General features: G+C 57.4%; 1 protein-coding gene across 1 annotated transcript in view; it reads right to left on the reverse strand.

Moving 5' to 3' along the window:
- The window catches only part of KBTBD11 (kelch repeat and BTB domain containing 11), a 38,021-nt gene extending 28,525 nt beyond the window's left edge, over positions 1–9,496 (reverse strand). The window contains exon 1 of the mRNA XM_045879508.3: positions 8,995–9,496. The gene's annotated coding sequence lies outside the window, so the exon portion shown is untranslated. The remainder of the gene's footprint in view (positions 1–8,994) is intronic.
- Positions 9,497–14,540: the final 5,044 nt, after the last annotated feature.

Below are 14,540 nucleotides of genomic sequence, written 5' to 3' on the forward strand. Positions count from 1 at the left end.
ATAATATCTATTTCAAGAGTACTTCAAGAATAATAACTTTACTATTTTAAATTTTCCACTGCTCAGAAAGCCAACACATGCATGGCAACTTTGAAGAAGTGTACAAATATATCACTGTGCAGAGCTGTGGGAAACGTAAATGAAACTCAGAACTGTCCTGGGTAAGACAGTCTGCAACCTTCTCAATGCTGGGGTCTAGCAGCCTGGGCTTCAGGCTTGGGGGACTCTGAACCCCATTTGGAAGCTGCATGGAGAACGGAGAGAGCACAGCTTTGGAATTCAGCAAGTGGGATCTCAAACACCCATCTCACCATCTGAAGTCTTGAAAATTTTGAACAAGACACTCGGTCTCTCTGTGCTCCGCTCTCCTCTTCTGTAAATCGGGATATGACTGTCCCCTCCCACGGGGGCTAACCCAAGGTGATGCATGCAATGCACTCAGTGCAATGAGTCTTAACTCCAGGGGGAGGCCAACTCTCCTCCTCACTTCTGAGTCTGTCCCTGCCCGTCTGGGTGATTGTCAGCAACTACACTCTACCTCGCCAGTTCTGTTCTCCCCAGATTGTGTTCATCATACACGTGCAATACTTGGACGCAGAAGAGGTGCCTGGCTGTCAATGAGTCACAAGTTTTGAGCCCTGTTAGGATGCTAGATACTGTTTTCCTACCAGTGCTCATACCAGAAAGCAGATGATTTCCCCAAAGCTTTTAATGGCCCCTAAGAGCTTATGCACTCCCGCCTTCCAAAAAAAAAAAAAAAAAAAAAGGCAATTAAACTCCAGTAGCTGTCAGGAATTGATCCAAATGCTACAAAGTACTTTGAGTCTCTTGGCATGAAAAATTAATTAGAATATCTGTGTGCTGGTGTGGAAACAATATTCCCTGCTTCATTTAAAAATTCTGCCCACATTGTAGGACTGTGAGGCCAACTTCTCCACCGTGCTCCCTGAAATTCACCTTTCCCCACCTCGACTGCCCCCTTTGGCTCTGATGGACTCTGGGTCCATGTGCAGTGTTTGGAAAGCTACTTCTTGAAGACTGTGAAGCTCTTTCCCTCATGCCTTGAATTTTCCCAAGTCTCTAATTAGCCAGTGCCTGAGAATCTTACACTCAGAAGAGCACGCTCCTGCGTAACCCGATGGGCCTTGAATCGTGCGCACATATTCACCGTGTACTTGTGATGTCTCTGTAAACATTTTACATCACGGACAGTCCCTGGTGGAGGACGGTACCGTGGCTCCTGATTTGAATAGGACAACAGAGCTCCGTCTTTTTAGCCTTAGAGAGCAAGTTATGACCAGTCCGCGGGAGGATGGGGCCTTATTGTACCGAATGTCTCCCTTGTGCTGTCCATTACGCTCTGCTGGGGATGCTGGGGCCTGTCCTGTCCTTCACTAGGCTGCAGGCCACCAGGAGGCAATAAGTCCTTGTCACACGAGTAAATATGGCAACCACTGGAAGGCCAGTAAGTGCATTAGTGCTAACACCAGTAGACCTTCTTTTGGAAAAGATGTAAAAACTTAATAGTTAATTTTAAATATTTTCAAGGTATGTGTTCATAATGGTAGAGCAAGTTATTACAGTTAAAGTCAATTACAGTTAGATTTCACCTAAATCTATGTAGTCTCTCCAAGTAAAAGTGTATGTATACTTTTGCAAAATACCTGGTGTAGATACACACGCACCTGCCAGAGGTGGGACTGTTTCCATTTTACGGTGCAGGAAAGTGAACTCTCAGAGTGTAATGTAACTCTTTCTTTTTTTTTTTTTTAAGATTTTATTTATTTATTTGACAGAGACACAGTGAGAGAGGGAACACAAGCAGGGGGAGTGGGAGAGGGAGAAGCAGGCTTCCCGCTGAGCAGGGAGCCCGATGCGGGGCTCGATCCCAGGACCCTGGGATCATGACCTGAGCCGAAGGCAGACGCTTAACGACTGAGCCACCCAGGCACCCTGTTTTGTTTTGTTTTTTTTAAAGAGTTTATTTGACAGAGACCGCGAGAGAGGGAACACAAGCAGGGGGAGTGGGAGAGGGAGAAGCAGGCTTCCCGCTGAGCAGGGAGCCCGATGCGGGGCTCGATCCCAGGACCCTGGGATCATGACCTGAGCCGAAGGCAGACGCTTAACGACTGAGCCACCCAGGCACCCTGTTTTGTTTTGTTTTTTTTAAAGAGTTTATTTATTTGACAGAGACCGCGAGAGAGGGAACACAAGCAGGGGGAGTGGGAGAGGGAGAAGCAGGCTTCCCGCTGAGCAGGGAGCCCGATGCGGGGCTCGATCCCAGGACCCTGGGATCATGACCTGAGCTGAAGGCAGACGCTTAACGACTGAGCCACCCAGGCGCCCCTGTAACTCTTTCATTTTATGTGAGGTGGAGCAGGGATTCTAATCCTGTCCAGCCCCAAAGCCCTTCCTCATATTCACAATGAAGCACTGTCTTCTCGAATGAACGAATCCAATCTTAAGAGTAAAAATCAACAAGGTTGATGAGCACAAAAACCATACTTCACCTAACAGGAATCAGTGTGTTAAAAATAAAATTGGTTTCCTAGCCCATCTTAATAGCTTCATCCTACCACATTGATTTCCACCCCAACCCCAGAAATACTTTGTGCTGTGAGTTAAAGATTCACTTTTGGAGCTCAAACTGCCCTCTTGCATCGGCGTGAGTCGCCTGAGATCAGTGATGGGTGGGTGTTGGCCGTGCAATGTGGGGACGAGTCCTGCCCTCAGAACCACTCGGCTCAACGCTCCTACTTCAGACCATGGGCCTGGGGGAACCTTCCAGACAGGAAAAAACGTCTTATTTTTTCAAGTTCTTTTTACCTAGTAAAGGTCTAATTAGTATCCTCAAAAGTATAAACTAAATAAGGACACTTTATCCAGGGCGCCTGGGTGGCTCAGTTGGTGAAGCGTCTGCCTTCGGCTCAGGTCATGATCTCAGGCTCCTGGGATCGAGCCCCGCATTGGGCTCCCTGCTCCGCGGGAAGCCTGCTTATCCCTCTGCCTCTGCCTGCCGCTCCCCCTGCTTGTGCGCGCTCTCTCTCTCTCTCTCTCTGACAAATAAATAAATACAACCTTTAAAAAATAAATAAATATGGGGCACCTGGTGGCTCAGTCGTTAAGCGTCTGCCTTCAGCTCAGGTCATGATCCCAGGGTCCTGGGATGGAGCCCTACATCGGGCTCCCTGCTCCGCGGGAAGCCTGCTTCTCCCTCTCCCACTCCCCCTGCTTATGCGCATATGCGCACACGTGCTCTCTGTCAAATAAATAAAATCTTTTTTTTAAAAAAGGACACTTTAAACAATAAACCCCAACTTAAAGGTTCTTATGGGCTAAATTGTGTCCCCCACCCCCCCATAGAGATATGCTGGAGTCCTAACCCCTCAGTATCTCAGAATGTGACCCTATTTGGATCTGGGTCTTTCTGAAGGAAGCCAACTTAACAGGAGGCCATTAGGGTGGGCCCTAGTGCATGACGAGTGTCCTTCCAGGAGGAGGTTCGGTCACAGGTGTGGACGGGCACAGAAAGAGCAAGTGGAGACAGACACAGATCGGAAAGATGGATGCCAGGGATGCTGGAAACGCCAGGGGCACAGGTCCTCTGCCAGCCCTCAGCGTGCCCCGTGACACAGGGATGTCAGCCTGGCCTCGGGACCGCAGGAGCATCAATCTCTGTTTTCTCAGCGCCGCCCCCCCCGCCCCCGCCAACGTGGTGCTTCTTCACGGCAGCCCTGGGAAACTAAGACAAAGGTTTTGTGTCTTCTCTTTGAAAAATAGTGCCTTTCAAACTGTCTGCCGTGAGAAATCAGGGTTTTTTGTTGTTACTGTTCTTATTTGTAACTGATTGTGGACTGGCCTTTCCAAAATCCAGTAGAAATGAATTGGTAGAGAAAGGAGGATTTAGAAACGACATACAAAATACGAAGCCACTTCCTTCCTATGAAGCTAAACGGGCATTCGCACCCTCCGCACTCCGTGTCCGGCGGGGGGTCTGGGAGGCGGCCGTGGCCCAGGCTGTCCCTCCCGCCACCCACAGGCCCCGTCTGCGGATGAGCGGGCCGTTGGCTCGTCCTTGCGAAGCCCAAGACCACAGCACCCAGGGTGGCCACAGGTGGAACTGTCCTGTCCACCGTCTTGCCAGACGATGTCCTGTCGTGGACTCAGGCAATGCACTTGTGAAAAATTAGTCTGGGGCCAGGGGAGGAACGTCTGAGCAGTAAATCTACGCAGAATCCGACAGCCTGCCACCAGACGGCTCTTTCCTGCTACTCGCTGGGATTCCAGTGGGTGCCAGTGGGTGCCAGGAAACCAAACCGGGATGGCCTATTTGAAACTTCAGCCTCCTGGGACATGGGGATGCTCCTGATTTTACGTTGACAAAGGTGCTGGACGCTGCTGCTTCCCTCCGCCCCGGCTACTGCTCTCAGCCTCCCGGGAAGCAGGCGGCAGGGGTGGGGGGACCGCGTGGGGAGGGTGCCCCCCTCCTCCTGGCTGCCCCACCCCCCTCTCCGAGCTGTTTTGTTCTGCAGCCAGAGATCCAGGCGGCCAGAGGGCAGGGGAGGGGCGGGCTGGGCTGGGACTGGCCACCACCCTTCCCAGCTCCACCTGCTTCCTCCTGAGGGGCCTCTGCTTCCTGCTGGGTCTCCCCACCCTGGGCACCCGGTAGGGTCCCGCTCTGGAGCCTCCGTGGGAGGGGACCCCCTGGGAAACCACCTGTAATCATCAGCACGCACGTCCCTCTGGACCCTTCCGGCGAGACGGCGCTCGGAGCCTCCTGAAGCCCTCAGACAAAGGTCTGGTGCTAGAATGTCATCACACGACCCGCTGCATTACCTGGGGCCCCCCCACCTGTCGTGTCAGCAGCCCTTCCCCCGGACGCACCCCAGGCCCCCTCAGCGCTCCCACCTGCGCCTCACGTCGGAGGCCTGTTCTACCTCCTTTCCTCGACGTCTTTGCCCATTCTCTGCTGCTGGGTGGCTACAAGCTCCCAAAGCCGCTGGATGGGGGTCTGCCCCCCCCTGCCTGCTGGGGCTCGGGCGCAGGGACCCGCTCCCAGCTTGTCTGCGGGGTGAACGGACTGTAGCTGCGCATTTCCCTCCCGCCCTGCCTTAGTCAGCCCGGCTGCCCTAACAATACCACCATGCTTCCTTCCTTCACTTCTCCCACGTCTGGGGGCTAGGAAGTCCAGGGTCATCGGGGTGCGGCGGGTCGGCGCTAGGGACGGGGGTCCTTGGCTGTGTCCTCACGTGGCCGAGACTGAGCTCTGGGGTCTCCTCCTCTGATAAGAACACTCACCCCAGTCCGGGCCCCACCCTCATGACCTCATTCGCCCCTGCTTGCCCCCCAAAGACCCCTCTCCAGGTGCCGCCCTGCTGGGGTTAGGGCTGCAGCCGGGCCCCCGGAATTTGGGGGTCCAGACCTTCAGTGCATAGCAGGCCCCTCAGAGAAAGAGAGAGGAAGACATATGCCACCTATCTCCAGAATCAGCTCTGCCTGATTGTTTTGTTCTTTGTGCCTTTTATTTCCCCTTGAAAGTGTCTTGTTTTGCTCTTAAAACTGAAAAAACAAAACAAAACAAAGAAACAAAACCAGCTGCATGTGATTACCTCGGAGGAGTCTGTTTAGGGAATGAGGCCCACAGAGACTCTGCTGAACATCCCGGGGCTCGACCGTGCCCTTGTTTCCATCCGTCTCCTCTCCCCCGCCAAGCAAGGCCTCTCCGCGGGGCCCCCTGCTCCTCCCTGCCCGGCCACAAGTTCGGGCCCTGGGCCTCGGGCCTCCGAGGGGACGGGGAGCATCGTAGGAGGGTGCGTTCCGAAGGGATGGTGCGGGCCCCCTGGGACTTAGCACCCTCACCTTGCAGGACTGTGCGAGCATACGGGGTCCCCTGCAAAGACGCAGCAGGTGGAGCTCGGGCTGTGGAGCAGGCCAGGGGATGCGAGAGCTGGGTATGCCTCCCGAACCTCACCACAGCTGCCCTGGGGAACAGCAACGTGTCATGTCCACAAGGCCTCTGGCCGGGGGTCAAGGGGCCTGCGTTTGGGGTCTGCCCTTACCTGTGCTGAGTCCTTGGACGCTGGAAACCCCCAGGCTGCAGGAGCCCCCTGCTGAGGCCAGGTCACCCTCGCCCCTCCTGCCGCCTGCTCTGAGCAGGCGAAGCAGACAGGACAGAACAGGAAGCCAGGGAGCAGGTCCCAGACCCGGAGCTGTCCACCCCGGACCGCGGCCCCGCTGGGAGAAAGCGGAGGCCGGGCCATCGGGGAGCCCTCCTGGGTCAGGTGGCGCTGGAGTGATTTTCGGACAGAGAGCAGCTGCTGGAGAAGCTGCTGGGACACGTGCAGACGGCAGGTGCGTGGGGCTGGCGGTCGCCCGGCGCCAACTGCGGGCTGTGTGCCTGAAGAAGCCACCTCCTCATCCCTTCGTCCCCGTGGTAAAAGACCCTTTGGACTCTTTGCTTTCCTGTGCTGCCTCCCCTTCACCCTGGAAGGCTTTTATGGCCCCCACAGTGAAAACAGAACACTGAAGCCTTCTCAGAGACCCCAGTGTGGAGGCCCGTCGGATCGCGCCTCTGTCGGGCCTAGTCCCAAGCGATAAACACCTGTGTGTCTAACCTACAGGACTGTATGGGGTCCCCGTGGCTGCCATGACGAATCGCCAGAAAATGGGTGGCACCAGACACTCCTAATTCGTTTCTTACGGTTCTGCAGGTGGGAAACCCGACCCGGGCCTCGCTGGGCTGAAGTCAAGATGTTGGCAGGGCCAGTTCCTTCTGGAGACTGGAGGGGAGAACCTGTTCGCTCGCGATCCCCGCGGGCCGAAGCCCCTTCCTCCGCCTTCACGGCCAGCGCCGGCCCCCTGCGGCCCCTCCCAGGCCTGTCTGCTTCTCTGACCCGCCTGTCTCTCCCCTGCAAGAACCCTCGCGATGGTGCCTGGGCCCCGATGATCCAGGCTCCTCCCCGCATCCCAAGATCCTTAATTTAGTCTCTGCTAAGTCCCTTTGGCTGCGTTATGGAAACACATTCACGGGAGCCGAGGACGAGGACGTGGCCATCTGGGGGGGCCGTGACTCAGCCCGCCACCAGCACGCTGGGATGGGCGAGAGCTACGTAGCCGCCCCGCACGGCGCGGACAGCGGGCTCCGTCCCAGCCGCGTGGGCAGCTCCCAGCCCGCGCCCACCGCAGGCGAGCACGTCTAGTTGGGAGAATGAACCTATCCGACCAGAAGTGGGAAAATCGTGGATCGCCAGAATAACCACAGATGGCAGGACCGCACGACGGACACGGAGGTCCAGAGGGAAAGAGCATCCTTCAGCCACAGCAGCAGCCTACTGCACACGGACCGCATGCCCGGTGCCGAGGGAGACCGTCACCCATCACTTTGATTAAATCCTCTCGCCCTTATGAGGCAGGAACGAAGTCCATTTCACAGATGACAGAAATGAGGCTCAAAGACGTAATTCGCCCAAAGCGGGACGTTTAGCAAACCTAAGTGGTAAAGCTCCCATTTGACTTTCAAAGCCTCTGGGACGCCTGGGGGGCTCAGTCGGTGAAGCGTGTGCCTGTCATGATCCTGGGATCCTGGGACCCAGCCCCACATGAGGCTCCCTGCTCAGCCGGAAGCCTGCTTCTCCCTCTGCCGCTCCCCCTGCTTGTGCTCGCTCTCTCTCTCTCTGACAAATAAAAATAAATAAATAAAATCTTGAATTTCAAAGCCTCTGGTTTTAACCCCTCATCTGTTTTTTCTTAGAAGTGAAAAGTTTCAGAGTGCAGACACAAACCAGGAGGGTGGCTTCCAATAATTTTCTGGTCACTAATTTGGACAGAAGGAATGTGTGAGCTTTTTCCTGGGGCGGGAAATGCAGACACACACACACCACCCAGCACACCAGTTGCATATTCTTCCTGGAAATTCATAGCCCCTGACGGTCGACCACGGCCCCTAGGGATCCACAAAACCCAGCCTGTGGATCCTTGTCTAAAGAAATTCTGTCCCTTGAGGAATTCCGTAGTGGAGTCAGTCTCGAAACTCTGACTCTGTGGGAGACCAAGCCCAAACCTACCACTTGTGTAAATCTGGACGTGCGCATGTGGAACGTGCCTAAAACGGGGTGTGGCCAGCAGGAGTTTCTCTTCCTCTCTCGGCTGAGTACAAATCCACATCCACTCTTTTCTATAAATTCACCACTATATTATGTCTTGCTTAAATGGGCTAATTGCTCTGTTCACACCTGTTAGTCTGTATCAAGAGTTCCGCGTTGGGACCTAAACAAGGTATTTTTTAATGTTTTTTAACGTTTTAATTTTTATTTTTTTAGAGCAAGAGAGAGTGCGTGAGCATGAGCATGAGCTGGGGTGGGGGGCAGAGGGAGAGCGAGCGAGAGAGAGAACCCCAAGCAGGCTCCACACCTGGCATGAAGCCCCATACGGGGCTCGACCTCACAATCCTGGGATCATGAGCTGAGCCGAGGTCAGGAGTCCCGTGCCTAACTGACTGAGCCACTCAGGCCCCACCCCAAACAATTTATGTTCAAATTAGAACAACAGCGCTGAAGCCAGACAGACGCAGTAAGGAGACCGGGACCTCTGAGAACAGAGCAGGAATCCCATATGTTCACACCCAAAAAAGAAATCAAGCAACTGATCTCCAGGGGAGTGGAGGAACATGGAGACCTGGTGTTTCAGCCACGGCACGGCTGACGAGGGGCTGTCCCAAGCACCGGGGGCGCCCAGCAGCATCCCTGATCCCTGCCAGACTGCTGCCCCGTCCACTCCTGTGATTGCCCCCCAAAGCTAACGACAATGAATATGTCTCCAGACGTTGCCAAATGTCCCTGGGGGGCGGGCTAATCGCCCCTGGTGGAGAACCACTGAACCAGAGGCCATGGGACAGGAATCCCACACATTGGGCACCCCACAGGAACAACAACAAAAAAAGCAAGCAATGATTTTTTGATAAGCAGAAAATAAACAACTCCTCCATTACTCACCGACCTGGAACAAGGCGCACAGTGCTTTCTCTCTGCATGTGTGTGTGCAAGCCACGCACCACACCCCTGCACAGAACCTCGGAGAATTCACCTGTCAGCCTGGGGGGGACCACTTTACTGGTCGCTTCTCAGATTCCTGCATCCTCCCTTCCCGGGGTGCCCCCAGCTCTGCATGCAGCCGCTGTACTGGAGCAGGACCCGTGGGGACCCAGGGCACATCCCCTCCTCTTCCGCCAGCATCTCACGCTCCTCCCCCACACTCACCACCGCCTCCCTGGGCTTTGCTTCAACCATCACGCAGCATTCTGGAGCACTGCACCAGCCGCGTGTTTGCTTGTCCTCCCAGGAGGCAGCTAGTTCTCCGGGGCTCAGCGGCCACGCTCCGCACAGGCTGGTCTGTGGCGACCTGGCAGAAATCTCCAGCCAGCAAGCCACTCTTCGGGGTGATGAGTTATCCCCGGCAGTTCACAGCCACCACCGAGGGGACAGTTCCTAACTCACGGAAAACCTCTGATTTCTGTGGGCAGTTTCTGTGTGGTTTTGCCTCCAGCCCTTCTGCGTGTCTGCTCCGCGGCCTGGCCGGGCTCCAGGCAGCCCGGGTTACACAATCCCGGCCGCGCGGAGCCCCAGCCAAGGGTCTGCACCTCCCCCTCCTTCCCTGAAGCTCCCCTCCCACCCCCGGCCATCCCAGTGCCGGGCAGTTCTGGTCCTGGACGTGGGCCGACTCCAGTCGGCTGTGGGTCACCGGCGACCAGTTTCCGCTGCTCCTCGCCGCGTCCCCTTTGGCCAGACACCTGAGCTCTCCGAACACAGCGGGATCTAGACCGTCTTCCTCACACGGCGGTTGGCGTTAATAAAACCCCGGAGCTGTGTCCACATGCTCTGCCCACAGGGGCGCGGCGAGACATCACTCCAACGGAGTCCCACTCAGATGCGCACGGAGCGCGCAGACGCCGTGCTGGGGCAATGGGACAGCTCCGAGACACACGCGTGGACGTCCGGTCACCGTGCGAGGTCGGCAGAGCTCACAGCCCTCACGTGACAGGTGCCAAAGATGACGGCCCCCCGCTTCCTGCCCTGGCTCCGCACCTTCTCGCTGGGGACCCAGGGCTCGGCACCCTCGGAGGAGGAACAAGGGGACGAGTCACCTGCTGCGGGTCCGGAGGGCGGGGACGCACCTGGATCCACCTGGAAGGACCAACGTGGTATTCTCAGGCCATGAAGAGGCTGCAGAAACGTGCCTTCAAGCCAACATAAGCTGACAGACACCGAAGAGTCACCAACCTGCTTTCCAAGGGTTAATTCTCTCCGAGGCTCTGGAGAAAGGCAGCAGGGACACAGTGCTGCCAGACCCCAGCAGAGGGGCAGCTCTGGCCGGCTGTCTCGTCTTCTTCCACCCGAATAAACACTGCCCCAACGGCCCCTTGCAGGCAGGCATGCACAGCCAGCACGGAGTGGGGCGTGCAAGCCCCAGACTGTGCACAGGGCGTGCGTGTGTGTGCACGGGGCTGCTGGGGGGCGTGAAAGACAAGGGTTCTGGAGAGCAAGAAGTGCTCCATGCCCTGAATCAGAACCCGCACATGGGGTGTGGAAGGGCAGTTGCCTAGAAACAGTCCCAACACGGGGTCTTTGGCTCGTGTCCTCCGACAGTCAGGCTTCTTCAGCGACGTAAGTGCAATGGGTGCAGCGTGCACACCGTCTGCCTCTCTCAGGACACCTGCAGGGTCAAACGTGTAACAGAAGGTTCTACTCAGTGGTGACGTCAGCGACTCCCAAGCCACTTACCCATAGAAAAACCCAGTTTTTGTGCCCGTAAGATCCAAAAGTCGCCAAAAAACTGCAAGTTCTCTAGGGCTTAAATGATGTCCGTTTTACGGGTGAGAAAACTGGCTAGAAGTGATCCCACTTTCCTCTGGATCTGGGACACACTTTCCAAATTGAATGTACAAAATACTGATTGACAGAAGATGCTTAAGGACGTGATTTGGAAAATCAAACAGGATGACTCCATTTGCAAAAATCCCATTTTCTTTTTATTTTTTTTAACAATTTTATTTATTTGAGAGAATGAGATAGAGAGAGAGCACATGAGAGGAGGGGAGGGTCAGAGGGAGAAGCAGACTCCCCGCCGAGCAGGGAGCCCGACGCGGGACTCGATCCCGGGACTCCAGGATCATGACCCGAGCCGAAGGCAGTCGCCCAACCAACTGAGCCACCCAGGCGCCCCAGCAAAAATCCCATTTTCTACAGCTGGTCAAAAATACCCCAGAAAGTGAAGCGAGTCACCCACTCCTGACGAGGGGAAGGCCTTCCGTCTTGATGTGGGCTGCGCTAAAGCACCAACCAGCCCCCCCAGAAGCAAGCCCCGCAGGCCCGGGGTTCACGGAACCAGGAAGAGGGTCCCTGAGAGGAGGCCTCATCCCGGCTTTTGGGGCAGGTGTGCATCTTCCACTGCGCGGCTGCTGGTTTCATGGCCTGGGGGCTCACGGGGCAGCAGTGGGCCTGGCCCGGCCCGGCCCTTAGGACATTCCGTCTCTACCGGAACAGGGACTTCTTGCAGGGCCCCATCTGAAGCAGGGCTGCAGAGGAAACGGTGATCTCAGAAAAATGCGTCCCCAAAGGCTCAGACTGCAGAAAAGACTGTGCTCTCAGCCAAAGGGGCAGACACAGGAGGCCGTGCAGGAACAGCCCAAGCGGATCAAGTCAAAACTGGGTCCCTGCAGGGGCTCTGGAACATCTGCAGGTCAGCGTGGGGGGGGGGGGGGGTCTGATCCAGCCAACCCCCACCAGCTGCCCCCTGACAAGGGGCCAGGGGGCGGAGACAGGAGGAGGTGGGGCACCCTGAACAGGATGGGGAGACAGAAGGTGGGGCGCCCTGACCAGGATGGGGAGACAGGAGGAGGTGGGGGTCCCTGACCAGGATGGGGAGACAGGAGGTGGGGCATCCTGACCAGGATGGGGAGGTGAGGGCGCCCTGACCAGGATGGGGAGGCAGGAAGTGAGAGCGCCCTGACCAGGATGGGGGGCAGGAGGAGGTGGGGCGCCCTGACCAGGATGGGGGGCAGGAGGAGGTGGGGCATCCTGACCAGGATGGGGAGGTGAGGGCGCCCTGACCAGGATGGGGAGGCAGGAAGTGAGAGCGCCCTGACCAGGATGGGGGGCAGGAGGAGGTGGGGCGCCCTGACCAGGATGGGGGGCAGGAGGAGGTGGGGCATCCTGACCAGGATGGGGAGGTGAGGGCGCCCTGACCAGGATGGGGAGGCAGGAAGTGAGAGCGCCCTGACCAGGATGGGGGGCAGGAGGTGGGGCCGTCCCCACCCAGGATGGGGAGACAGGAAGTGGGGGTGTGGAGGACACGGAGGGCACAAGCAGAGGACAGCTGTAGGAAAGCCTTCTCACCACCCCGTGTGGCTCTCCTCCTCAAGAGCACCAGGACACCCCCCCATCACGGGAGGCCTGATGTCACCCCCCGGATGAGTCCCGCTACACTGAACGATTCTTTGGCCTCAGGACAAGGTCTGCACATTTCCCATCTCCGAAACCCCCCAGGACATCACAGTTCTCCAGACTTGCTGTCTTGATGCTTCTGCGGGTGCACCCAGCTGCTCCCTGATTCAGCCGGGCCTCTTCCCATTCTGTCTGGTCACCTCTTTATGTGCCAAGTCAGTCCAGATGGGACCCCACTCCCTGTAGCTAGATTGGGGACGGCTGTCTGGGCCAAGCTTGCCAATGCTTTATTCACAAGCAGGTGCAATCACAGGGCAGCCAGAAGGCTGGGGCGGGGAGATGAAGCTGGAGGGTCAGAGGGCTGGTCCAGGGAGGGAGGCGGGAGGGTCAGAGGGCTGGTGCAGGGAGGTGAGGGGGGAGGGTCAGAGGGCTGGGGCAGAGGGAAGGCAGTCTGTCTGTCCTCCTCTTTTACCCTACGTTTTCCCAGCAGCCCATTATCTGCTGAGCTTCGGAGCTGGGTTACTCACCCCCTGGTCGGCTGCTGGAGCTGAGTCCCTCCTCAGCTTGGGCCCCGAAGTACGGGGGCGCTGAGACCCCGGGGGCTCCCTGCCCAGCAGGTGGCTGAATGCCCCAGGAGTCCGGGGACGGTCCCAGGCCCCCATAGATTTGCAGGTGCGTTTGCGCTCCCCGAGGGTACCCGGCTTCCAACCTGCCCATGTTTGTAGGAGCCAGATGCCGCCCCTTCTCCCCTGAAAGGGCCCAGACCCGCCCTGGAGGCTCAGCGTCTCTTGCCTCCCACGGCTTAGTTTACCCCACAGGACGGGTCCCCACTCCTCCGTTCCTTCAGGGGTCACGGCACCCGCCTCCCAACACGTGGAGAAGGTGCGTGGCCGGCCCTGCTCCTGCTGCTCGTGCTGTGACTGGGGGTCTTCGCCTGCACGCTGCACCCCACCCGCTCCAGATGGCCCTGCTCCTCAGGCCGCGCATCGGCTGGCCCGGGGGTGAGCTGTCCGCACCTGTGTGGCCGTGGAGGCCGCAGCGGGGTATTTGTCAGGGCCGGGGAGCCGGACGAGCCTCGTCGGGGAGCCCCGCGCTCCTGGTGCGGTGGGACCCTGGCTCCTCGCGGCAGCGGCCACCAGCCCGGCGGGAGCCATCCTCTGCTTGCTGGGTCGCTGCCCACAGGGGCAGCCCGTCCTGACTGCTGGTTTGCCGGAAGTTTCGTTTCCCCTTTGGAAACAGGACCTGAACTTCAGCAGCACTTGAGGCTGCAGAGGTGAGAAGCGCCCTCCAGGGGAAGACGGGGCTGCTCTGACGTTTACCCCTTGGGGCTGGACGTCCAGGGTCAAGGCCCAGCAGAGCCAGCGTCAGGTGAGGCCTCCCTGGCTCGCAGAGTTCCTACTGTGTCCTCACCGGGTGGAGGGGCTGGGAGCTCCCATCATGGGGCTCCACCCTCACGACCTCACGATCTCCCACCTCCTACCACCACCGTGGAGGTTAGGATTTCAACACATGAATTTTGGGGGACACATCAGGGCACAGCACTGGCCCAAACTCACCCACACCCGTGGCCAAACACTGTTGGTCCCAGGACGCTGCCGGGCAGCCAAGCCCACACGGAGGCAGGTGGGCCCACCAGCTGTTGCCCCGGGGCTGGGGGGGTGCCCAAGGGAACCCGGCCTCGCCCCAAGGCAGGGCAGTGAATCCCGGTCTCCTTGCAAACGGGGGGACAGACACACCAGCGTGGCCCTGGGTCCCAGGCAGACTGCTCTGTCTGCGGCCCAGGAGGGGCTCAGTGCTCTGTCGGGAGGTGCGTGACCAGAGACAGTGACGGCCCCACAGGGAGGCCCTCACTGCACAGAGCCCAACAGAGCCCGGCCAGACGTCTGACCCGTGAGTACGACAAACGGCGTCACGCGAGGTTTGTCTAAATGTCAGAATTCTAACGTAAATGTAAACCTCAACGGGTGCTATGTTTTTGTTTTTTTTTTACTTACTTATGCCATAAGAAAACTTGGTGGTTTTGAGTTTTTTGAGATATTGATGAAGACCAAACGCCTTTGAGTACCAAGGTTTCAATAAAATGCACATCAGAGTAGTTTCGTT

Source organism: Mirounga angustirostris, unplaced genomic scaffold (genome assembly GCF_029215605.1).
Source record: "Mirounga angustirostris isolate CCGP_5_RB_7025 unplaced genomic scaffold, mMirAng1.0.hap1 SCAF_2, whole genome shotgun sequence".
Classification (NCBI taxonomy): Eukaryota; Metazoa; Chordata; class Mammalia; order Carnivora; family Phocidae; genus Mirounga; species Mirounga angustirostris.